Genomic DNA, 27,971 nt, shown 5'->3' with positions numbered 1-27,971 from the left:
TGTCCGGAAGTACAAAAATTACATGCATATTTTATGCAATGGGTATCTTCTGTAACATACTTGAGAATGAATCCATAAAACAGAGACCATAAAATATATGTGTATACATTTGAAAACATATTTTTAAAAAAATTAACAAACACTTGTGTATTATACAGGCTCATATACAAACACAATCCACATTTTTTTTTAAACACAGTCCACATTTTTTTTAAAGACTAGCACAACCAACGCATAGTATATTTCAAGCCAATCTTATTGGTGGTATGGACCCTTAGAAAATGATATACAATTTCCAATAATAAATGAATTTCACTCTACTTTTCACAACTTAGCACCAACAAAACTACTGTTTCAAAAACTGCATACAATCATTCAAAATTACATACCAAACTAGATTTACATGGAAGAAATCTTATAAAAGAACACAAAAATAAAAAATTATTTAAGGGGTGCCAAAAATAAAAATATAGATACCAATCGATAAACTTGCAGTAGTTTCTATTAACTATATCTCACGTACCCTATTTTTGGCTCCCAAAAATTCTGAGACCAAACCTTTTCAGGTTCTAAATACATTATACTCAATCTGACCTCAAAGCATCAATGCATTTTAATTTCATAGAATAAATTAGCTCACCTTTGTAACATAACCAGTTAAAAGACTCAAATAACTAATAAGAAGGGCTAAAGTTCTATGATATTTTAAGACTTTTCTTCCTTGCATTGAGTTTTTTCTTATCAATGTGCACTCTTGTAAAAGCTAGATCCTTCTTCTTATGAACTGTTAATGCACCAACTCCTATAGCTTCTGTTGAAGCGACATTTATTCTTGGATCTTGAATATTATTCTCCTATTTGTTGTGCATGGTAGAAGTGGGTAGGAGAGGTCACAAGGGTATCTTTTGGCCCTTCATTTAAAGCAGTAGACTCTGAAATTGCCACTTTACTCTTCAATTTGGGTTTCAAAGCATGATTGCTTGTATAGAGCTTGAAAAATAAACCCATATCAATATATTTTGTTTGTAACATAAGCACACAGTACCTCTTGTAACATAAGCACATCATACCCATAAATAAGCTAAATTGTTAAGTGGATGAACACATACAAGAAGAATGTGTCACAGTCCAAGGGTTGGATTCCAATCCTTCTTCAGAGTATTGACGCATATCTCTCCATTTCTTGCAATATTAGGGTGGAAGATTTTTGTGAAAAAATACCATGCATTCCAAGCCAATCATTACTATTGAAATACACCAAAGTTTATTTCTCAGTTTTTACAAGTCATGCATCCCCCTTATATACTTGATGATTTAGATAAGCAGTAAGTAGAAAAACAAAAAGAATGTCCTATAGGCAACTCAACATCTAAAGAAAACATAATATCCATTTAAGAGAATGTAAATTGGATGAAGCATGATTATAAGGATCAACAATTACCTCTGGGAGGAGAGTTTGGAAAATCACGTGTTAGAACCAGTTTCATTCGAAAAACACAAAATTCATATGGAGTGATAGCTGTAAAAAAAAAAATCAATAAATGTAAATATAGCTCATGTTCCAAAAATCTAGTAATAACCGTGCAAAAAAAATGAATTCAGATGCTTAAGTAAATGTAATATGAAACAATGATCCCTTTTTCAAGCATAGAACATCCAAAATATGTTACATGGTTCTGGATTATTCTTTTAGAATGTACCTGGTCCTTCAATATTCACAACCGTGATTGAAAGAGCTGTCATCATTCACCACCACTTTTATACCTCCATGTGGTGATTCATCAAGACTCTTCTGCTCCTTTGCAATTTCATTTATCACCACGGGTGGGAGGTTCTCGTTTTCAGCCTATAACACAAGATGTATATGTATTTATGTATGAAGATCCACTTCAAAATGGAAAGCATCACAAAAATTTATGCTTGAAAAAATCCATATTAACTGATCGTGAGCAACTTGAAATATAACAATATACATGCAATTTTCACCGTTGTCCAGGATGTTGGGGTTTTACCTTGTGTAAATTGAAGACTAATCAGAACTCTGCACCTTTAATTCTAGCATTGAGGAGATGAAAGGAAAAGGGATTTTCTTGCAGTGCGGAAGAAACCAAAATATGCCAAAAATCTATGTATTGGTAAAGACAAAACATAAACATTCACAATATAGCAATTAATAATAGCTATTTATGTATAGGAAAATGGTAATAGAAAGCACATCAAGGTCGAGTAAGAGATGAAAGGCCCCAACTATTTACTGATGTAAGGTTTTTACTTTTGAAAGGAAGAGGGACTTCCTTGCACTAAAAAATAAACAAATTTATGCTAAAAATCTATGCATGAGGAGAAAAAGGGATGGAAACATTCATAATATGCCAATTAGTTGTAGTAAAACCTCTACTAGAGATAATTGAGTATCTATAATAAGCTAAAAGGCCCCATCATCCATCAGCAGGGTCAGGATTTTTACCATGTCCCACTAATACAATTACCTAAAATTCAACTTGTAGTAATGGCTTAAAACATCCACTTGCTAATTTGGTAGATGGAACCTCCCTATCTCACAGGGAAGATGGAATTTCACAACTGTCATTTACCATGAAGACTTGAGAATGAAAACTTTAGTAAGGAATGTGGAAAGAAAAAAGAACAGATAACATAGTTAAGGAATAAAGACCACTGGCCATGACAAGATAAAGGGGCCACATGTTCATTCCTATCCATATTGACCAATTGTATCAGGGTGCAAAATGTGTACAATAGTAACATAATTCAAAGAATGAGAGTTCAAAGAAGATCCCTACAAAAAATTTGTAGGTTGGTGGTAGAAAACAATCAAGGTATGCATATGATGCAATGGTGTAGTTTTAGAAAGAAGAAATAATAAAAGATATGATGCTGCAAGAATTAGCATGAGAAGAAAATATTTCTTCTTGTTTCTTTGGGACCAAGGACTCTTCAATTATTTTGCATGAGAAGTCTACTAGTGACATAGTACACACAGAAGAAAATGGCAATCCTTTATCTGAAGAAAAAGGAAGCTTGTGAATGAATGACATGCTTTTTGTTCAACCCATGGAAACGACATTAGCATTTTCTAGTGCTCTATCTCTCCATACAAATAATCAACCTTTTCTAGTGCTCTATCTCTACGTAAAAATAATCAGCCTTCTCTAGTGCTCTATCTCTACATGAATATAATCAAGCTTTTCTAGTGCTCTATCTATGCATGCAAATTTTATACGAATCAAGTTTAAAAATGCTCAAACGAGAATAATAAATTCTCAAAATGGCAGTGGAATTGAACTTGAATTCCAATGGTTATACCACTATATCCTCCATGGAAAGGGGGCTTGATGTGAGTGGGTTTGGGTGAATTAGATGAGCATTGTATATCAACATAGCTTAGAATTTGGTACATATGAGAAAGTTGTAATTTCATTCGTGAATGAGATTCAAACCCAATGACAATTGCATTATGGCTTTGTACATTACTGGGAGATGAGAGATGCTATATACTTTTCCCCTTAAGTTTCAACCTTGATCAAGTCCTTTTCTAGCATACCAACAGGATAGGAACCATTCTATAGATGTATGATGATGTAAATAACACAAATATATACAACTATATTCTCTTGAAATTACTTGTGTTCGATTGTTCTTTGTATGACTAGGTTGGGTCAAGGCTACTCTTAACATTGAAAAATTGATATAAATTACACTACATGCCTGAGAAGTTTGGTTTTCTATATCTTCCAAAAAAAACATTCATGTTAGCATGATAGAATTTATGTATCCACCAACTAACATTGCCTTTGTAAAGAATCTCTTGTATTTTTTTTTAATCTTGTGTTGGTGAAACTCAATATTCAAATTCCCCTTAAACAAATATTCTGGTTTAGCATGGGCATACACATAGGTCTCGCTCCCTAGCCTTTACCCAAACATAAAAAGGCTAAAGTAAGATAACAAAAATATTGATTCGATAATGAAAATCATTGTGAGTACTTAACGTGGGCAAGTTGTTTCCTATTTAATCATAACAAAAAGTTCTCAAGTTTGAGTCTGTGAATCTAAGGGTTTAAAAATTTACTTCATGCTTATTAGACACTCACTCAATGGTTATTATGCACCCACATTCTCCTTTAAGTATGCATTGGCAAATTAGGACATTTATAGGAACACTGTTGTCAATGTCAACGATCACGGTATGATAGAAGTTTTCAAGGTTAACATAAATATTCATCACAAACATATATTATTGACATGTAAGCACAAAGGAGATAGAAGAATTTCCAAACTAAGAAAACGTCACTTTATAGGGTGAAAAAAGCTATTAACAAATGGATTATGTACTTCCAATTCCATATAAGCGACGGTGGAATTTCACCAAAAGGTTTCTGCAAATTGTCTTCATATATTTTTTCTTTGGTAAAGTGTCCTTCCTTTTAGCAATAATGTTTGCATTGTGTCATGTCAAATCTACCTAGGTATTGTCATCAATCAATTTTGAGATACATATTGTTATATTTGACAAAACTAGTTTGATAAACATGATGATGATGATGATGATGATGATGGTGGTTAACGTCCACTGAGACCAAATTGGTCTATCGGACCTATAATTTTCTTAGTTTTTAATTATCTGGCTCCTCGTCTTTCTTGGCGAGATTGGTGTTGTAGCTTTCTTTTTTTTCTCTACGGTCTTCCAACTTCCTTTATCTTGCATCTCCTTCATCTCTTATGGTTCTTGGGAGATTGGTGTCTTAGCTTCGCGATCTATTGTGTTTGTCCTTTTGAAGATAGTCAGAGAAGAAGTTTGGAACTTTGGTCTAGGAGATCTGCTTTGCTGTTAAATGAAGATTTATTTTGTGCAGTATTCAAATCCTCATAACTGTTGATTTGTTGGGTGGGGCTTTCTCCCTGCTTGTCTTTAGAGTTGTTTCTTTCTTGCTCGATTTCTTGTGATTCAGAATCTTCTATAGAGTATTTTTCTTTGATGACAGTGTAGTGTTCTTTTTGTGCTCCTTCCCACCATGTAGATCTGTGGTGGTTTTTCCTAGCAGAATTTTTCTAGGAGGCTTTTGGGCAATTTTTGGCTAGATGGCCTATCTCAAAGCAGGATCGACATCTGAAGAGGACACTTTCATAATCAAGTTTCTGGTTCCACACATAGTATTTACTTGTTAGGTTTATTTTAGCTGGGAATCGGGCGCTGAATTCCATTTCCACACAGATGCGTGCATAGGTGGTTTTGGCATATTCCTCTGTTTCTGGGCACCTGTAGTAAAATTTCCCAATTGCATTTCCAATGGCTTTTAGCGAGGAGAGATTCCAAAGATGCAAGGATAAGGCCTTGAAATGCCCAGGTTACAGAAGAAAATTAGTTTAAACAACACCGTTTGGATTTGACAAAGTCTCTAAGGTGTTTTTATAAAAAAGGGTTTTCAATTTTGTCAGGATTGAGGGGAGTCACAACTATGCTTTAGTTTATTTCTGTTAGAGACCATGCCTCGGGTTTATGGTTCCTATACCATTTTAGCCTCTCCAAATGATCTTTTATTTCTAATACTAACGATGCAATAAGAGAAGGAATATCTAGCTAAAATTATTTTTTGTATCTCAACACATTGTAGACCATATAGTCCTTGTGGATGCAGATGGAGGTACAAAGAAGGTCATGCAAACCACTAGAGTTAAGGGCTATAATTCCCATCTTGGCTTTCATTCATTGCACATGACTCTGCTATGCTATAGAGAATCATGAACTTAAAATGTCACGTTGATTGTGTGCCTCTCTTTTAAGCATGTCCATAGACACTTGCAACTTCGTATCAAAGCATAGAGAAAGTTTTTGCAGTTAGTTCTAGAGAAAGTGGGGAAACTCTCGCAAGTTACAACTTGGGGTCAATTGGATTGGAAGTTACTTGTTCAAATTTTTTTGAGAAGGCCTCAAGACTGAAAAGTGAATGTTTTTAAATCTACATTTTCTAATTTGACTTTCCCTACTTTGACTAAAATATCAGGTCTATTTCTGGAATCTGAAATTTTCGGTGAATAATTCAAGGTTGCAGACTAGTCTGGATATAGTTCCCTCACTTCGAATGCGAGTTCAATGAATATTTCTACAAAAAACAGTCAAGATATGCATATGGTATACAATAGTGTAGTTTTTGTAGGAAGAAATGAAAAAAGATACGAGGTTGCAAGAATTATCAAGAGAAGAAAGTAAAGTATTTCTTCTCCTTTTTTAAGGACCAAGGACTCTTCAACCATTTTGAATGAGAAGGCTACTAGTGAAATAGTACAAGCATAAGAAAATGACAATCGTTTCTTTGGGAAGAAAAGGAAGCATGTGAATGAACGGAGTGCTTGTTCTTCAACTTATGCCAACAACTTTAGCCTTTTCTAGTACTCTATCTTTGCATAAAAATGGTCAGACTTTTCTAATGCTCTATCTACGCATGAAAATAGCCAAATTCCTGAGGCAACCAAATTTATATGAATTAAAATAAAACACATTACAATGAGAATAATAAATTGTCAAACTGGTTGCGGAGTTGGACTTGAATTCCAATGGTTATACCACTATATCCTCCAAGGAATGGGGGATTGATATGAATGGTTTTGGGTGGAGCATATGAGTCTTTGGAACATATGAGCATGAAATATTTGCATTCATGAATGAGGATTAGAGCCAATAGCCATTGTATTATGGCTTTATACATTGATTAGAGATGATAAATCCTTTCATCTTTTTCCCTTGAGTTTTAACCTCGATCAAGACCTCTGCTAGCGTATCAATAAGATACACAAAATTCTACATTATATGTGTGATGATGTAGATAATGCACTTATACAACTACATGCTCTGGAAATTATTTGGTTTCACTTGTTCTTTGTGCCACTGAGTTGGGTCTATGTCACTTTTAACATTGCAAAGTTCATATAAATTATAATGCATGCCTATGATGTTTTGGTTGGACCATTTTTCGAGAAACCATTCATGTAATCATGCAAAAATTTATCTATGCGTTGAATAATATTGTATTTGTAAAGAATCTCTTGTATTTTATTTTAATCTCATGGCAGTGAAAATCAGGTTTCAAATTCTCTCTGTGTTGGTGAGACCCAAGATTCAAATTTGTGATAAACAAATATTTTGGGTTAGCATAAACATACACACCGGTCTCTCTCCCCTAGATTTTACCTAAAGAGAAAGAGGTCAAGGTGACGTAATGACAATTTTGATTTGATAATGTAAGGCATTATGAGTACTTAACATGGGTGGACTGTTGACTTGGGTATTCCTATTTAATTAAATTATAGCTCATTATTAGTCAATGGTTGCAGAGTCATTATAAAAAGGTTGACCAGTAGATGATATGAATTTCTCAAATTTGATGAAGTGAAACACGGGGCTCAAAACCTCACTTCATGTATATTAAGCACCCAGACCCTTTGTATTAGGCCCCCACATTCTCCTTTAAGTTTTCACTTGCATTGCCAACTTATGGCATTTATGTGAACACTTTTGCCAATGCCACCAATCATTGTACAAGAGAAGTGTGCAGGGTTAGCAGGAATACTCATCATGGATGGATATGATTGACACATAAGCAAAGGAGATAGGTAGAAGAATATACACTACTGAGAAAAAAATCAGTTTATATGGTAGAATAAACTATTAACAATTTCATTCTATAGTTAATGTCACATATAAGTGATGGTGGAAGCACAAAAATATTAGGGAAATTGTCTTGTAGTAAGCACAAAAATATCACTTGTTGAAAATCCCAGAAAAAGGAGGTCTGGTATCTGACTCAAGGTGGGCATTAAACTATCTTCTCCAGTGCACTCTTCAACTAATGCTGAAACATCTTCTTGCATTTCCTTTTTCACCAAAAAGATTTGATACACCACTTCCTCCATTTGTTTTGAAATGATAAATGTGCATAATTCTTTGTGGAAGTCAACAGTGATAAAATCACCTCCAAGAAGAAACTTATCTAAAGAAGCCTTCCAAGAACATATGTCTATTAGTACAAAGTTCAAACCAATAATAAATTTAAATTTAAAACCTTAAATAAAATTACAATGTCCCAACAACACTTTTACATACCTTGGAATTGTTCAACGAAGGGATAAATTTATCAACAAATACTTGTAATTTGTTCACCTCCCCACCAACACTTGTAAAAGGATAATTATGGATTCTTCCTACCATTTTCAAGAGAAAAGAAGTTTCCATAGATACAATGCATAGAGAGTCAACAAGGTGCCATAAAGGCAAAAGAAAATAGGTATAGTTATTATATTCAATAGCAAGTTATTCTTAGTAATACTCCAAATAACTAACCAAAATATGGTTAGTAATACACATCTACCTTCTGTTGCCACATCCACCTATAGATAACATGTTGCTGGGATGGAAGTCCCATGCTCTCTATTGCACCAACATTTACTGTGTAAAAATAGCTAAGAAATACGTAAATATTAGGACATGACTACAAGATGACCTTGAAATAGTCAAACATTGTGGATAACAAAAATATTCAATTCATGGAAGGCAATAGAAAGTAATTAAAACTGTACATAATACACTTTTTGATATAATAATAATTATTGAAAAACATAAAATCAAATTGAAATTTAAGAAAATACACCAATACCAGTAGTGAAGAGAGATCTTCTCTTGAGATTGCCAATAAGAGACTTCTTGTAACGGTTTCAGAAGAAAGACATGATTTGATTATAGCCATCATTTCCTTACAGGATTCTATTATTTCTTTGAATAAGCCCTTGATCAGTCCTAGATGAAACTCCAGAGAGATCTAGATATAGCTCAACAAACCCTTCAAATTTGGCAAAAATTATAAATCTTACAAAGGGTGAGGATAAGGCTACAAACAATCTCCCTTGGAGGTCTTTTTAATAGATATATATTACTTTCAGAAGAGTCCAAAACATAGGCTTAAATAAGCATCATATTAGTCTAGAAACCATAGAGAGATAACACAATAATGTCCTCCAACTTCACTTAGAAGAGTCCCAATTTTTTTCCATAGAAATGCCACTAAAAAGACTTAGTTCAAATACTACAGAGGTCTCCCAAGAAGAGGTCCCAAATAGGTCCCAGAAAAGGCTTGAAAGTAATACAAATATGCCTCAGACAGGGGGGGGGGGGATTCTCAAAAAGGTCAAGAAGGGCCTCGGGAAAGGGCTAGTCTATGCCTTAAATGAGCCAAAAGGAAATGCAAGATAGATACAAATTAACCTCATAAAATAAATCATTTCATAATGACCCAAGACCCTTTCAAATTGATTTATAAGTTCCCTGTAACAAGGGTCCGAACTACATGATATTCAAAGTGTGATATTCAAATTGATTCAGAAGTGCCCTTTCAAAGTGCTTATGTAGTTCATATCATTTAATGTAAGAATTAAAAATTTCTAAAAGCTTACCAGTCATATTGGAGATTTTGGGATAATGGAGAGACCAATAAGAAACATAACACTAGGAACTAGCTTTGCATCACCTCCCATTGACAACCTGCTTCGCTCATCAATGCATATTTTTTTCTTCTAGTTGTGTTCTCAGGAGAGATCACAGGTATATTCTGTATGAAAGTTTGTGAAAAGTGGCCACCAAGTGGCCTTCTTTTCCTTTTTGGAGGTGATATGTCATGCTATAAGCACTTTTCTATGTATTTTCTGTTTCCAAACCATGAAATAGAAACTTATGCATTCTTTCTTTGGAAAAATAAAATCAATCAAAATTTGCATACCATTCACCCTATCAAATTCTTGTCAATCCAAAAGTTGCAAAAAATCATATACCATTCGCTGTAAAATACCCCTCGGATCAAACACACATGTTGCAAGGCCCATCAAACACATATATATCAATGTAGGCAAAAATAAGAAATAAAAGTGCCATCACCCTTCCAATCTACCAGAAGCACATATCTCAATAAAGTTGCAAACAATTTAAAAACAAACTACATCACATGTCCAAAAGCCTTTATAGATACTAATTAATGTTAATGTCGTTTAGTGAAAGCACTGAAAGGAAATGCCGAAAAGATGATTAAGGACTCAATTGTCAATAATAACCAAGTGCAATTTAACAATTGTAGACCCCATGCATATGACCAAAATATAAATACTTCCAAAAAGACTTTGATGGAAAATTTGAACTACAGACTCTGATTTATATGTCCAATTTAAAAAACAGGAAAGCCAACTAACACATAAACATTCAAAATAAAATTCATTTCATGTGTTAGATGTTGTTCTGTGTAAATCTATTGACTTGAGTGAGCAAAAACCATCCTGATTGAAGCTCGTACCATTAGATCCTTGATATCCTTTCTAGCAAGTGAACCATTAATCTAAAAATTCAAGGAAAACATTAACATCAGTGAGAAGAACCACATACTTATCCGTAAAACATATTCATGAAAAAGGAACCACCTCTTCTTTCTTTTCATGATTAAATGGACCAACTTTAGAGGAACCACAATAGATGGCATCCAACATAAGTGTTGAGGTAAGGGGTACCCTTATCTCCAAATTTTATATATGTGTTGAGGTAAGGGGTACATATAGCTATATAGGTATGTAATTTTATTGTTTTTATGGAGGAAATACCAAATTAATGTTTGAATTAAACACAACTACAAAAATATGAATGACTAGTGAAAGAAACTCACACCAGAAAGTAGGTAGCAAAAAAAGGCTAAGTTATCTCGAACATTCGCATTTGAACCATCCACTAGACCTAAAATAAACAAGTACAAAATCAAAATCAGATTCATACAAACAAATCAACAAAAATACAACCAAAATGATTTATAAATGATCCAACATGTGGAAATACATAAGGAAAGATAAAGTAGAATGTTTTGAAAATCTACCTTGTTCAAATTCTTCACAAAATCTGAAAAAACTTTGTAATCACTTTCTTCTAATTTGTATGTATCATTCCTAGCATTGTATGATAAGTTTGTGATTGCTATAACATATTCAAGTTGTACAAAAGAATGATATGTCAAATCATACTTATACAAGCGATGCCCCTTTATTCTACTATACCAACATAATTGAAGCTCAATGCCTTCTAATCTATCCAAAAGGTCAATGCCATTATGGTAATCAAACACCCTATTACCATCCTTCTTCCTTATTCATTGAATCCTTCCAATGTACCACGCTCCACAAGAAACACCTTTTTTTGTACTTCGAGGAACACCTTTTCTTGTAGTACATCTAGTGTGGGTAATTGAGTTTCTTTCAAACAACACGCCACAATCTGATCCAATTCCAAAGGCAATTGAAACACCCTTTTTTGGAGCCTTTCCATCTCGCCTAAAGTAGACCCCATTTCTCATTTTTGTCAACCTATCTTTGGATAATGTCAGATTTCCATTCAACTGACTAACCAAACATGCTTTAAACATATCCTTACCATCAAGATCCACCACTATCTTTATCATTTTTCTTACATTTTCATCAATGGAATCTAAAATTTCATCCAACTCATGTATCCACTCACTTTGCATTATTTGCAGTTCACTTTCATTGTGTACCAATGATTATGAAGATTGGAATATAGAGTTGGAACAACTCGTTGGAGAATCATCAACTACTTCATCCACACTTTGGAATGTTGGATAATTTTGATCCTTTGTCCATGGTTTAACCCACCAAGAAGATTGAGTGTAATTTTTTGGTTGCATTCCAAGAGTTGTTAAAATGTCTTGTGCATCATTCAATCCAATCTTAAGGGCTTCTACAATTTTAGTGTCTATGGATATTGAATCATATTGCGACAATATGTCAATGTTTTATATTGTTTCTTGGTGCAATATATTCCAAATGCTTTCTTTCTTCTCATGATATTTATTAAAATGAATCCCTTGGGGATTTGATTCTTCTTCAACAACTCTATTAAGGGTTCCATCAACATGAAGCAAGTTAGTGAAATCATAGTCCCTCTCCACTCCAACCATCCCACTAAATTTACTAAAGGAGTTATTACATACATCTGATCCAGTAAAGTGCAAAACACATGGCAAGTTAGAGTAATGATGTTGGAACAATCTCATCAACAAAATTGCAAAATGGTAAGAAATTTTCACATATTGATATGCCTCTCTGCTGATCAAATTTATGTTGACATTAGTATGAGATTGTTTATGTACCCAACATAACCATAATGTGAAGAAATGATGAACTCGTGAAGCATTTCACACCCTTTCCCAAAGGGTCAAACTATGAGACATAAATATGTCAATGTAGTCAACAACAATCATTAGATAAGTCTCTGTAGCTAGTGTCCTCTCTAACTTTCCACTTGGTTTACTTATCAACTCTTTCAAACACCTATGAATATGCCTTGAAGCAATGCATTGTGCGGATCCCCAATTTTGTCGATCCATCCTCTCTATATATTAACCCTTAAGCTTTTGATAATCCAATTTAAAAGTGTGATAAACCATTCTAACATGACCAAAACTTATGTACTCATTTCCTAAAACCAATTCTCGTTGACCGCTAAACAAAGGATTCACTAGTTTTTTGTCGTTGTGGATGTAATATTGGTCATGAAATCCTGTTACATTGCAACCATTGTACAATTCGGTTAGCCTCCACCCTTCAATGAATTTGATATCAAAGACCTAAAGTTGAATAATAATCTTTCAACATAAGTTTCCTTCTTATGCTATCCCCATCCAAGAATTGACCAACAATAGGTCCCAGATTATTTTCCAAGTGTTTCTTCCACATAGATTCTACCTTTTCCCATTGTTGATAAACAAAATTTGCATTGAACCTATTGCATATTGGATGAACAACCACAACCAAATGAGGAAGCTTTTCATGTAAAGGGTTTGCAATAATAACACATGCATAATGGCCAATAAAATTGTTCTTAAAAGAATCTATCCTACAGTTCCCTCACCAACTCTCACCAATAAATGTGATTGGAATTGATGTTCTTCTTTCATACCATAAAACCCCACCACTATATCGATTTTTGCTACCCACCTAACATATTTTTTCACAAATGTTTCATCTTCAACAAGCAATACAAGAATTGGGCCATCTATACCATGCTTGGCTTTATAAGAAGCATAGACTTTTCCAAATGCCTCAAAAATTTACTCGTGCTCCCCTGGGATATATGCTAATGACTTTCTAACTTGCCTTAAAGTCGTAGATATTGAAGGACCATCCAGATTTAAGCTAATAAAGCTATGTATTCTAGGACCTCCCCATAACTTGATCGTCTCATAAATGGATTTTGTGGATGTACTATACCTTCTCCCTGGTTTTGCATGCATCAAGTTATGAAAGATATCCTTGACAAATTCCCAAACTGTATCTTTACCTTGTAAGTTTCCTTGCTTATGTGCCTCACACATATCCTTGCAAAACCTAAATACATCCTTCCTTTTTGTCAATTCAAATAACTTTTCCTTTAGGGATCTCATTCTAATAGAGAATGTAGTAACTTTTGTCCTCTCCCACCAAAGAGCTCGCATTGTTGATCTATGGTTAGCATTTGTAACCCTTGCAGCATTCTTAAGTTCATTTTGAGTTAAATAGTCTAGTCTTCTAGCTTTTCCAGTGTCTCATTCACTTCTTTTATTGGTGCACAATGATTCACGATATAGTTTCATCCTGAAGTCATCACATTTTGTAACCAACTTACAAAATCTGCATGTTAATGAATCAAATGGGATCCCTGTTTCAGAAGCTCTCTGGAAATGAATATGCCTATATGTACCATCAATATGACATTCAATACCCTCATAACATAGCATGATCTTGGTATGCTTCTCTATGGCCGATAATTTTCCACCCCTTTGATCATCCATTGGGACCTTTGTTTGAAATCTCTCTCCATTTATATCAATATAAGGATACCAATACCCCCAACATTGTAGTAACAAGGGAGATAATTGAGCTATAATAAGATGACAACACAATAAAAAACAAATAAATTTGAAGTATGATAAATAAAATAATACACAAATTCATATTCAAGTTTGGTCTAAACTGTTAATTAACACACCTAAAGTAGAGGGATTTTCACTTGTAGAACCCATATGTAATACTGATGGTGATAACGGGATCAAGAACCTAGTCAAACTTTGTTGGGACTTATCATTGGTAGGCTTCTTGGGTCTCCCAGCCGTGCCACTCCTTAGTCCAATCTCCTCACGTGAACCCTCATTTGTAGTAATAGTAGTAGTGTGCTTCTTTGATTTCACATGTTCATTTAGAGAACAGACAATATTACCACTTTCGGCACTTAACAAAACCATTTATCGCATCATGTACATTCCACTCTCACTTTTTTCATGTCCTTATTATTTGCAAGTGTTTCTTCCACCACCTTGAACAAATTAGTCTCTTGTGTCTTGTTGAAATCATTTAGAAGTTTGATTTCTTGATCAATATGAACTTGATCTCCAACCATCACTGTCTATTGTACTTCGTTACATAAAGGAATTTCACTACCACTTGGCATTGAAAGGTGTTGTTGATGGGACCCTATTTTCCTATGATGGTTTTTGAAGTTGTATGTTGTTCGTGCTACCAAGGATACATCACTTGTTCCATAATCAATGGCACACATTTCACAATGGATATTTATTTTAGATTCTCCCTTTTCTGAATATAGTTTGAGAGTAATTTTCTCATTAACAAACTCTTTCATTAAACTTTTAACTTTTTCTTCCCAATATACCAATACACTAGGATCAACAACTATGGTTTGTTCCACTCACAAAGACATATTTTCAACTCTTGGTTTTTTATGCATAGGTCCCTCGACATTCACTTCAATGTTTTCAAAGATTGGTATTGTTTCCACTACATTTGAACACTTTGTTTCCACATAAAATGTGCCTAGTTTCCTCTTGATGCCTAAAAGTGTTGTATAAACTTTCCATTTTTTCTCTTGCTTTGGATTTAAAGTTATTCCATCCTGGATAAAATCAAAAGGGTATCCAATGATTTCATCATCCACAATTTCATCATGGATTTCAGCAAATGTACAACCTTCTCGACACTTGACCAAGCCAGTGATAGAATTCTCTTCACTGGTAGCAATTTTATAAAACAACTCCATCTGTTTTTGCACATAAATAAATGAAAACGAAAAGTAAAATTTGACAAGCATATTGGTTTATTATAAAACAAAGAGTTGGGAAGCAAGGTATGAACTTTCAATTCAAAACTCCAAAAAACATGAAGAAATATTACTATTTGGATGCAACACCTTGATTCAAAATGTACTATCGGTGGTGATGTAGGAGGTTGATCAAACTAAGGTGGTCATCTAGAAAATAGAATATTGGTGAATTGATAACCAATCAGATGTGTTCAAGCAGATTCTATACGTCATTCCCGCGTTGACTTTCCCTTTTTAAATAGGCACTTCACTTTACACCGTTGATCTCCTCTCTCCAGATCTAACGGTCATCACTCACCCTGATCACTAACTAGCCCGTTGATTTTCTACCGTTGATCTGTCCGTCCGATCCAACGGTCGTCGTGTGATTTTGCATGGATTTAAGCACAGTCTTTATCACTTCGGAGGCACCCGAAAAAGTGGTTTTTCCCTCTCCTCCGGTTGCGACGTGTTGAACGCTCAAGCTAATCGCATGGACTCGGAATATTACCACTTACCACTTGAAAGGCACGCGATATACCACTTCCCGCTTTTCCAATACAACCCATGTGCATTAAATTAAACTTTAATAAAGTGCTTAATCAATGTTTAGAGCTTAATTCCAAGATTACCTGTTAACGCTAAATGACTGCGATTAACGATAAACACATAAACGATGAGATGTACAATTAAAGCATGAAAACAAAGGAAATACCTGGTTAAATTTCAAAACGTAGATACACAAATGTAAACGAGATTCTGCACTAGGATTAACACACATTTGCACACTTAATCAATTTATTCAATATAATAGATGTTACAGAGTCTTGGCCCTCTCAGCTCAATTACAACAATTTATTTGAACTCTGTCTCAATCTCAAAACCCTATCTATCACTCAAACTCTCGCTTGTCACGCAATTCTCAATCATCTTAGCTAATCCTTTTCCATTACATTTTATTCTCTTTTATGAGTCAAATCCTATTATAACTGCCCTAACAATTCGATCTCTATTTTAATCAATCTAACAATCAAATATCTATTCTTAAGCTCTATTACACACCTATGCTAACAACTTATCCCTTAGTCTAAAATAATATAATTTTCTAATTATTACAATAATGAAGTAATGATCATTTTCAAGAGATCCAACCCTCTCTACCAAAACTGACTTTTGACCACTCAGGTCAGTGAAATTTAACTCATTTAGCCACAAAGTCCAGATGCTCCTGCATTAGACTCCCGGGGAAGAAAATAATCATCCCTCAGACTTTCAGGGTTTACCCCATACTTCTGCAACTCTGTTGTTGTCAACCAACTAGCATCCTCTACTAGTTGTCCTTTCCATTTGATTAGATATTGAAAACAAACATTTTCTCTGGTTCTTTTGGATACTCTTTTCTCCAAAACAACTTCCACCTCCTTCTTAACTGTCTTTGGCATTTGTTCTTCCCAGTTCAAAGTTTGAACTTCATCTTCTGTAGTTTCCTTCTGTAGCTTTGTCTCTGTCTCTTTGTATGGATACAAATCTGAAACATTGAAGATAGGTGATATTCCAATTCCCTCTGCCAATTCAATTTCATAAGCATTAGTTGAAAACTTTCTTACAATTCTACATGGTCCTATCTTTTTCATTTTTAGTTTGTTGTAAGTCTTAGCAAGAAATCTTTATTTTCTCAAATACACCATCACTAAATCTCCCACTTGGAATTATTTCTCTCTTCTTTTCATATCAGCTCTCCGTTTGTATTTTCCATTGCTTTCCTGCAATCTGCCTTTGACATCTTCTTGTAGTCTCTGCATCTGCTCTGCAAACTCTTCAGCGTTTGCACTTCTTGTCTCCTGCTTACCCAAATTTTTGAGCTCATACACACCTCTTGGATTCATCCCAAAATCAATCTGAAGTGGACTCATTCCAATACTTCGGTTTGGAGTGTCATTATAAGAAAACTCAGCCTGAGCTAGTGCTAAATCCCACTGCTTAGCATTTTGATACACTAAACTTCTCAACATGTTCCCCAAGCTTCTGTTTACCACTTCAGTCTGTCCATTTTTTTGAGGATGGTATGCTAAACTGAAACTAAGGTTAGCACCTATTTTCTTCCAAAGAGTTCTCCAGAAATTCCCTACAAACTTTGTATCTCTATCAGACACAATACTTATAGGCAATCCATGTAATCTTATAATTTCTGAAAAAAATAGATTAGCAATATGTGTTGCATCACTAGTCTTATTACATGCAATGAAATGTGCCATCTTGGAAAATCTATCTACCACAACATAAATGGAATCATTTCCCCTTAGAGTTTTAGGTATCCCGAAAACAAAATCCATGCTAACTGCATCCCATGGTCGGTCAGGTATTGGCAATGGATGGTACAATCCTGTATTCTAGCTTCTCCCTTTTGCATGCAGACATATCCTGCACTTCTCAACAAATCTCTTAACATTAGTCTGCATCTTTGGCCAATAGTAAAAAGCATTTACTTGAGCAAAGGTTTTGTCTTGTCCAAAGTGACCAAATAATCCTCCACTGTGTTTCTCCTTTATTATGTTTTCCCTCATAGAACATTTGGGAATGCACAACTTGTTGCCTTTAAACAATAAAACTCCTTGGATAAGATAATCTAACCACTGACTTTTGTTATGAGCAACTGGATTTTGTATTGTTGTATAAATATCTTTGAAATTTGGATCATCTTTATACATATCAACCTTTTCTTCAAATCCTACAACACCAACTTTTAATTCTTGCATAATGAAATTTACCCTACTTAAAGTATCAACAACTTTGTTCGACTTACCACTTGTGTGTTTTATCATAAAAGTAAAGCTCTGCAAAAACTCTACCTACTTGGCATGTTTCTGGTTCAATTTTGGTTGGTTGTTTATGAAATGTAATGCATGATTGTCAGAATACAATATAAACTCCTTTGGTAGCAAATAATGTCTCCATTTTTTTAAGGCTTGTACAATAGCATAAAATTATTTATCATAAGAAGAATACTTCTTCTTAGCTTCATTTAATTTCTCACTAAAGTATGTTGTTGGTCTCAGTTCCTGACTCAAAATTGCACCAATTGCAACTCCACTAGCATATGTTTCAACTTGAAATACTTTTTCAAAATTAGGTAAAGCTAAAACTGGTTTCTCTGTGATTTTCCTCTTCAACAACTTAAAATTCCTGTCTGCTGCTTCTGTCCACTTAAATGGCTGATTAGTATTCTTGATTGTTTCAAGAATTTGTGCACAAATCTGACTAAAACCTTTGATAAGTTTCCTATAAAAACTTTCAAGACCATGAAAACTTCTTACCTCAAATATATTCCTTGGAATAGGCCAGTTCCAAATTGCTTGGACTTTCTCTGGATCCATTTTCAACCCTTCTTTAGAAACTACAAATCCCAAGTAAATTAGTTCTTCTTTCATGAAACTACATTTCTTTGGATTTATCAGTAGTTTCTCTTTCTGCAGAGTTATTAAAACCAACTTAAGATGCTCTAGGTGTTCTTCTTTACTTCTACTAAAAACTAGAATATCATCAAAATAAACAACAACAAACTTGCTTTCATATTCCTTCAAGACTTCATTCATCAATCTCATGAATGTGCTAGGTGCATTAGTGAGTCCAAAAGGAATCAATAACCACTCATACAACCCATTGTTTGTTTTAAATGCAGTCTTCCATTCATCTCCTTCTCTAATTCTTATTTGATTATATCCACTCTTCAGATCTATTTTAGTAAAATAATTTGACCCACTCAAACAATATATCAAATCATCCATGCGTGGTAAAGGAAACCTATACCTGATAGTGATCTTGTTTATGGCTTTGGAATCTGTACACATATGTCATTCACCTCCTTTCTTTGGACTGAGTACTGTTGGTACTGTTATGTTCCTATACCAATAGGTGTCATATATCATGATTGACTTGGTTTAGCTCTGAAATATGTACATATCGTTTCTTGTTGCAAATGTTTTCCCTATTTGTAAAAAATAAAAATAAAAATAAAAAATGTAAAGAGGGTATTCCCTAAAAGAAAAATCAAAGGTAAAAAAGAAGGAAAAAAGTCAAAAAATGAAAGAAAATGAACCCCAAAGAAAAAGAAGTAAAGACCATAAAGGTGTGCAAGTCCAAATGCCACTACTATTTTACTTTTTGTATAATAAAGATTGTGTGCAACTTGTTACTTATGCCACAATAAATGGTAACCAAATAGTTTAATCTTGGTTATTCCATGTTTTGAATTTCATGCTTAGAAATAGAGAATAAAATTTGACCAAATTGTTTAATCTTGGCAGATCATTAGATAGGTAGAGTGAATAAAAGGAGCTCAACAGTTCAATATGAGCCCTTGGATGTAATAAGGATAAACTTAGACAGATTTCCATTGTAAAAGAAAATAAAATTTTGATAAGGGTTTGCCAGTTTAAGTGCACCTTAATAAAAGAAGAAAAATGGTAGGATAAGTAGGTAGGGTAAGTAGATGATTAGTTGTTGAATTATGCATGATGAATGATTATCCAGATATCAAGTCATATACTTTCATCATCAAAAGCACTTAAAGATATGGATGACAATGAAGACATTTATAGCATGGACAAAAGTCATACTAATTAACTTCCTCACTCATTTTCCCCCAAATTTTACTAATTTCCCCATAAGTACTAAAGGCACCAACAACCTGAAAGTTAAAGGGGCTCAGAGCATTTCTTTTACTTCTGGAGGGATAGTACCCTCAGCCCAATAACTTGCAAGGCCTAAGTGCTAAAGCCCCTTCATCTAAATTCACTCCCATAAATCACTCATCTCCTTCAAATGCTTTTCCTAAGTAAAATCACTATTTTATTTAGGAAAAACAAATGGTTCCTTATAAAACCCCCCTAACAAATTTTAGCCTAAGTCATAATGTTGGATGATGAATGTATTTTTAGAAACATTTACTTAGCACAATTTATTTTCCATATTTCATATTAACTTTTAATTCTATTATTCAACTCCTGAAGAAATTACCCTTTCCCGTATATATTATTAATAAAAACCCCAAAAGTAAATAAATATCCTGCCCCCGAGGTTTGAAGATAAAACCATAATAAAGTTAATTGAGCTGAATTAATTAATAAAACCACGATTAGTTAAGAACTAAACCCTTGTCATGTTAAAAAGGGATTAATTAATCACCTGGATTAGTTAAAAGCCTCTCCGCCAATTATATCACCCCAGATGTAATTAAATTCATTTTAATTACAATCGGGCCCCTCCATTAGCTCCCCGCCATTTCGCGATGTCGACTACCGTCCGATTAACCTCCCCACATCCAATGGCTCTTGCCCATATCGCATAGACCTTTGAGCTGAATGTTAACCACGTGATATGAGTGGTTTTGAATTTTCACCGGTGCTACGTGTCACTCGATCTATGGCATCGCGCGACCCTCCGCTAAAACCACTAACCTCCCAAAGGTAGTGCGATGAAAACCATTACCGCTTCCGTTTGCTGCCTCCACTAAATGACAAAGTGTCCCATCAATCAGTTGCTGCCAACTGTCATTTTCATTCACCCGCCAAAAATCATTGACTTTGTGCATAAAAACAAAAATTTTCATTGTTTTCCCTTTTTTCCTGAGAAAGCAACTTTTGCCTTCCATGCACACACAGAGTACGTCCAGTCCAGCAACTGACTTCCAACTGCCTCCATCAGTTATTGAACTCCATACCACTACGGACTACTGTGCGCATCCTGAAAAGTCTTCACTATAGTCATTTGTCTAGACAATCGACCAAAAATAGGTATTTACTACATTTCCCTCTCAGAAACCCTGTTTTGTGCTGAACTTCCACTAAATTGATATAAATCCAAATTATTCAGTACAATTAAGCTATCTTCTTAGTCCCCAGACTTCCCCAAGCACCTGTTTTTCCTGAAATTCCTTGAAAACCCCCAACTTTCCCCTTTGAAAACACAAGAACCAAGGATGGAAGCTCCTATTTCCCTAAACGTTGCTCCAATCACTACTCCCCACAGGGATTTGGACTACCTCCCCTTGGCCGATAAAGATTTTCAAATCAAATACCTTACTTTTGATGATATCCCCTTGAAATTCTACTGCAGGTACTGAGACAACTATCTGAACCACTCTGATAACATAGGTCTTTGGGAATCAAATCTACCGAAGTACTAATTCCCTTTTGTTCACATTTTCCCAGATATTGTCCACCAATTCCATGCAAATTACAACCCCAATCTGAGAGTTGTAATGTCCCCTAACCAAGAAATCCTTTTCACCATTACAACCGAGTCTATTAATGAGATGTTGCAATTACAGCCTAACCAGAACTTCACTCCCCTTTCCATTACAGAATTACTTGAGAAATCTACCAATATGTCTAGTTTTGAAATTATCAAAGTTTGTCATACTTTCATTGATGAGAAGCACATGCCAAAAGGCCCCCCTCCCTACATGTCATGCTTTTTCACTGATTTGGGAAAAGATATTGTTACCATGACTGCTTGCATTATAGGTTTTACCACCAGTGAGTATGTAGATGAATTGACCTTAGCCTTCATAACTATTTTTACCCCTGGTCAACCTCCTGTGGCTAAATTTGACTATGCCTCATTCATTGCAAACAAGATACATGACCAATTCATGAGATTAGAGAATGAGAGAGTCTTTAAATATTCCACAGTCTTGTATCATCTTTTTCTTTACTACCAGTCTGATAAATTCCCTTTCTCTGTCCAAAAACTTGACACCAGAGGGAATCCCAGGTCTGTTGTCTTCTGGACTTCAATTTTTCACTATTCAGTTTCTTCCCCTTATATAGCTATTATTGATCAATTTTTCCATTCTGTAACTACCATGTTGATAGGAAGTCCCCCTCCTAGAATCAGTGATGATATCAAAATAATTTTTCAATTATCCAAGCAATACAAGGTTGGTGACTCGTACTTCTACCAGAACCATACCGATATCAGAGTTTATGGGTGTGAATTTCGTCCCTACAAATTGCCCAAATATGTCCCCATGAGATGATTTTCCTTGGAGTACTACAGGCAAATGATAAACTCTGATGAAATCCACTTTATGAAAGCTAAGAAGAAAGCTAAGTTGAGGACAAAGGATCACTTAGGACCATTTGTTTGTAACAACAGAAAAGCAGGGAAAAAAACAGAGGAAATCCTTGAAAGAATGAGACTGAAAAAGAGTTTCATTTGGCCTTATGATCCTCACAGCTTCATCAGTGACAGGAGACAAAAGCATAAGTTGTCCCCCTATATCCATCATAGAATTCCAGAAATAGAATAGTATGCAAATCAAAATGAATGGGTGGAGGGAACACTTATAGAACAAGATAGTGAGCAAGTTGAAATAGAAAATGTTATGAAAGATTTGGAGAGACAACTTGATCTGGATTCCTTTGTACAGGTGCTTGAAGAATCTTCACAGAGATCAACATAGGAGAATAGTGCACAGACATCACGACATCTAGAGACATCAAGACATCTAGAGACATTAGGCCAACCAGAGACTTCAGGACAAGGGAAAGATTCAGGATCACAAAGCATTTCTAAGGAGTTGACCCAAACTGATACAAATATGGGCAACCCTCCAGTATTGCAGACCCCTCTTAATGAGGAGATAATTCAAAAAAGAAGTAGGAATGAGGCTAGCCCTTCTTCAGTGCCATTAGACCAAGTGTATGTAAAGATACAAAGATTGAATCCCTTGTCTGAGCAGGAACATGAAGAAACAAGAAGTAGGGGAGACACCTGCTACCTCTCAAACACAGGCACTAAGCAGAAAACAAAGTGTAGAAGTGTCATCACTAAAGACAACATTAGTAGGGGAGACACCCGCTACCTCTCAAACACAGGCACTAAGCAGACAACAAAGTGTAGAAGTGTCATCACTAAAGACAGCTTCAGAGCCAAGCCATGATTTAAAAGAAAAGTATAAAGATATTAAGGCTAGGAATGTTGTAGTGCAGACAACATTAGTAGGGGAGACACCCACTACCTCTCAAACATTGGCACTAAGTAGACAAAAAAGTGTAGAAGTTTCATCACTAAAGGTAGCTTCAGAGCCAAGCCATGATTTAAAAGAAAAGTATAAAGATATTAAGGCTAGGAATGAGCAACTCAAAGCTCAAACCTATGCCAAATATCTGAAAATGGCTCCTACAAATCAAACAAGGTTGATGTAAGCATTTGATATCAAAGAGGGAAAGATGCAGATGAGTTTTTTGAAGCCAACAATACAATAGCCAAAGTCCATGGCTGATTATTTGAAAACAAATTTTGAAGTTCTTGCTAAAGATATCCACCCAATTGATCAAATTGAGCTCCACAAGCAAACAGGTGAGATGGTCTATTCCACTTTAACTAGTAAATACATCATTGCACATCAGTTGCAAAATTCTTTGAGCAATACTACAGCACAATTATAGTTAGAAAAAGCCTCTTCTCAGGCTAAGGACACAAGAATAAAGTCATTAGAAGACCTAGTGATTGAGTTGGTTCATAATCCCAAAGATGTTAAGGCAGCTGAGAGTTTGATAAAAAAGAAAAATGAAGACATTTCTACACTCAGAAAACAACTCAAGCTCCCTCCCCTCATACATCCACAAACTGCAGAAGTCATTGAGAAACAGAATGAGGAGGAACTTATGGACTTGGTCCTTAAGTTAAATGAACAGCTAAAAGAAACAGAACAAGAGTTGGAAAAAGCTTTGCAATCTAAACAAGGTGAGTCAGCCACCATGCCTCAGACTGTAGTACCCATGGTTTCTACAACAGTGCCATCTACCATTGCAACATCTTTGGCACCCAACATTCCTCCAGCAACAGCTCTGCTAGTAACAGCAACAACAGGTACTTCTGAAACAACAACAACTTCAACAAAGCAAACAGAGGACTTAATCAAGTCCATGGAGGAAATGAAAATCCAAGCAACTGAGATACAAAAATTAAAAGAAATGGTTACTAGCTTGGAGCATAATTATGAGATATCACAGATTAACTACACTGAAGAAGAAAGAAAGAACAGAAGGATGACTGATAGAATAAAAACATTAGAGAAGGACTTAACATTTGAAAATCCCTTAAGAGATATCAGAGAGATTTTATGGACCAATATCATTGATTCCATCAATGATATTTGGTCTTCTATTCAGATCATTTTTGAACAGATTGAGTTAGTTAAACTAGCTACTAAGGCCATACAAAAGACTAGGGAAGAATTGGGAGACAAGCCTGAAGAGGCAACTCAATTGATCAAATTTTTGAATAGAAAAAGCAGGGAACAACTGGAACAATGGGAGATTGAGGATTGAACTAGTACTATCCTTGAAGTGAAGAAAGTCCTTACTAAAAAGAACTTGATGCTTAACCTGGAAAGAAGATGTCAAAGAATTCAAGAGGACATAGATGATTTCATGGAAAAATTTGACATTCTAAGGAATAAAGGACTTCCAAACCCACTGGTCATAAATGACAAGTTGATGACTCAGGTAGACTACATTGATAAACTGCACCAACAAGCCAAAAGTCAAGCCAGCTCTTCCACAGTGAAAGCACTACCAATTGGAAAAGTGTTGTATGATGGTTTAGAAAATCTCTTCTATATTGAGCATGAAGTAAAACACTTGTTCACAGCCCAACCCAATTTTGCAAAGCACACTGAGGCTGACGAAATATATAGGAAATTGACCAGGATGAAGATACCAAATGAAGAATGGTGGACCAATATGCTTGATATCCTATAATTTACTATGGTAATTCAGAGGTAAATAGAAATATTTTCTAAGGTAAAGGTTGGTAAACAGGTAAAGAGTATTAGAAAGAGATAAAGAGTATCAGTAGCAAAAAGTAAACAAAAATCTAGCACATAATCACCACAGCAACAATAAGAGGCAAATCCGAGTTTCAACCTCCAACTCATGCATAAATAAAGGGATAGTAGTAATCAATTTTTCATCTGTCTCTATATTTTTGTAAAGGATATTTTGTATTTCCTAGAATAAATTTCATATATCTATGAGATATTTTTGATGTAATTTTTGTATAAATACTTCTCCATTCGAAGTATTGAGGTGTGGATTCTATTACATTTTTGTATATCTATGCTATCAAGCTAATAAAGCTCTTGTAATCAAACTTGGATTTTTTTCTGGAAAAGGAATGAAAGTTGAGGACATTTCATCAGATTCTCGTGCAGTGTGATCACAAATAAGTATTCTATCCTTGTGATTTTATGTGTTTTCTATATGTTTCAATGTTTCATGCATCTGAAATCTAAATGGTAAAATAGTCAAAGTATATCAGAATTAACTTTATTGCTCTCTGCTATCAACAGTCTACCATTTATATGTTTTCTTCTAAACTATCTCGAGAAAGGAATTCTTAATTTCTCCTCTATCCCTGTAGTTTTCTCTAAATAAGTCCCTAGTATAGGATTCTTAATTTCCCTCTACTAGTTGACCTATCTTCCATTCCTCTTTCTAATCCTAACTTGGGGATTCTTAATTTCCCTATAGTTTTGAGAAGAAATATCATCCATTCAAGCCCCATAGTTTGTTTTTATTATGTTATTCTGCCTGTTGAAATCCTATCTTAGCAATTTGACTTGATCCAGTGAATAATCCCTGATTGACTCCATAGCCCAATGGCCTAAAAGCCTAGGTTTCCCATTTGTTTCAGAACTCCACCACTCTCAAACAAAACAACCTTACTGAACATTAATACTAGCCTAAAATCCTTTCAAACATAGCTAAATCATAAAGAGAGAGCCCTCTCTGGACTTAGGTGGGCTAGCACCCGAGTCTAAAAGATTGGTTTGTGGTTACCTTGGATCCTTTCCTTCTTTCAATAACTTCTAAGGAAAATCTGAGTGATAACAGGTACAACACATGGACTAAGACTCTCTCTGATTAGTCCCTTATCGACCAGTTCTTGCACTTGTTTTCCAACTTCTACATTCTCTTGAGGAGTTAATCTGTATGCTGCTTTGTTTGGCAAACTTGCTCCTCATATTAGATCAATATGATGACTAATACTCCTAATTGGTGGCAATGCATTTGGCAACTCATCCACAATAATATCAGCAAAATCATTCAACAGAGTTTTGATTTCTTCAGGTAAATCATCTAAGTTTGTGGAAGTCAAAATTACCTTAGGTCTCCCCATGACAAAAAAATGCATTTCTTCACCTTTTCTAACCTCTTGCAATAGCTACTTTCCACTCATCAGCATAACATTGTTTCCAAGTGCTCCTTTGTCAGCTTCATCCTTCAATGACAAAAATGTATGTTTATCTCCATCCTTCTCCATAGTTTAAGTATTTTTCCTCCCAGCATGAATAACTTTCCGATCAAACTGCCAAGGTCTTCCCAACAATACATGGCATACATCCATTGGCATTACATCACACAATATCACTTCTTTATAAGTACCAATCTGTATCTATACCTTTCATTTTTTTGTCACAATAATCTGATGTCCTTTTTGCAACCATGACATTTTGTAAGGAGTAGGGTGTACTGTCTTCACTAATCCTAGCTTGTCCACCATCTCTGTAGAAAAAAGGTTATCAGTGCTTCCACTGTCAATTATCACTTTACAACATTTACCTTTGGATTTGTATGTAGTTCTGAATAAACTCTTCCTCTGAGTTAGTTCTCCGGTCTCTTTCTCTCCCTTAAGCAATACCCTTTTCAACAACATGGATTCTCCTACTTCAGGGGGTTTTTCCTTTTCTGTAATTTGAGGTGTTTCTTTCTTTGCCTGGGCCACATTCACATTCCTTTGACTGGTTTTTCTATTATGAGGACAGTCCCATGATCCATGTCCCCATTCTCCACATGTAACACTGAATATCTCTTCCTTGACCTCTTCCTTTGGGTGCAAATCTTCCTCTATTAAAATCTCCCCTCTGTGGTAGTCTACTACTTGAAATTCTTGCTTCACTTTGATGTTGCTGAAACCTTGGTCTGGTAGTTCCTCTACCTCTTACTGAACTTTTCCCTCTATTCCTTTGATTTTGTTTCCTCAACATCTTCTCTTCTACCTTCAAACCTACTTGATAGGCATCTTCAATGGTCTTTAGACTCAGCAAGCTGATCTCATATTTTATGTCATATCTTAAGCCATTGATAGATCTGACTACCTTCTCCATGTCATCCTCTGCATGTCCTGCTCTAATACTCAATCTATAAAACTCTTCTATATATTCTTTAACAAACATTCCTTTTTGCCTTAAATTCTGTAACTATTTGAAAAGATTTAATTGATGATCTTTTGGCATAAATTTAGCTTTCATTTTACTCACCATTTTGTCCCATTGCTTGATCTTGGACTTTCCTTTTCTTGTTCTAGATGTTTGTAGTTCATACCACCAAATAGCTGCATGACCCTTCAATCTGGTAACTGCAAATTTCACCTTCTTTTTTTCATCAACCTCCTCATAATCAAAATATTTGTCCAATCAACTGATCCAATCCATCAGCTCTTCTGTATTGAGACTCCCTTCATACACAGGAATTTTCACCTTTGGTTTTCCACCTACTTTAGCCAACATCTTAATAACTTTGGTAGTTTCGTTTTCCTCCTCTTGTACTTCTTCAGAAGATTCTTCTGCAGCACTGGAAACTCCTTCATCAGGTGCTCTCCTTTGAGCTGTCTCCACTATGTCCATCCTTGTATGCAGACTCCAGATCTCCTCCAGCAGAACTGCATTTTCTTTAGGTCTTCCTCGACCTATGCCAGCTCCCCTCCTCGGCGGCAT

General features: G+C 35.1%; 1 pseudogene; it reads right to left on the bottom strand.

The window, feature by feature from the left end:
• Window positions 1-695: 695 nt before the first annotated feature.
• On the bottom strand, window positions 696-27,971 carry LOC149238623 (ubiquitin-conjugating enzyme E2 22-like; annotated as a pseudogene).

Source organism: Pinus tabuliformis, chromosome 8 (assembly GCF_031772625.1).
Source record: "Pinus tabuliformis cultivar Carrire ecotype Pingquan chromosome 8, CPIR1, whole genome shotgun sequence".
NCBI lineage: Eukaryota > Viridiplantae > Streptophyta > Pinopsida > Pinales > Pinaceae > Pinus > Pinus tabuliformis.
Note: the sequence above shows the minus strand (reverse complement) of the source record. Positions and strands in the feature narration are given on the sequence as shown.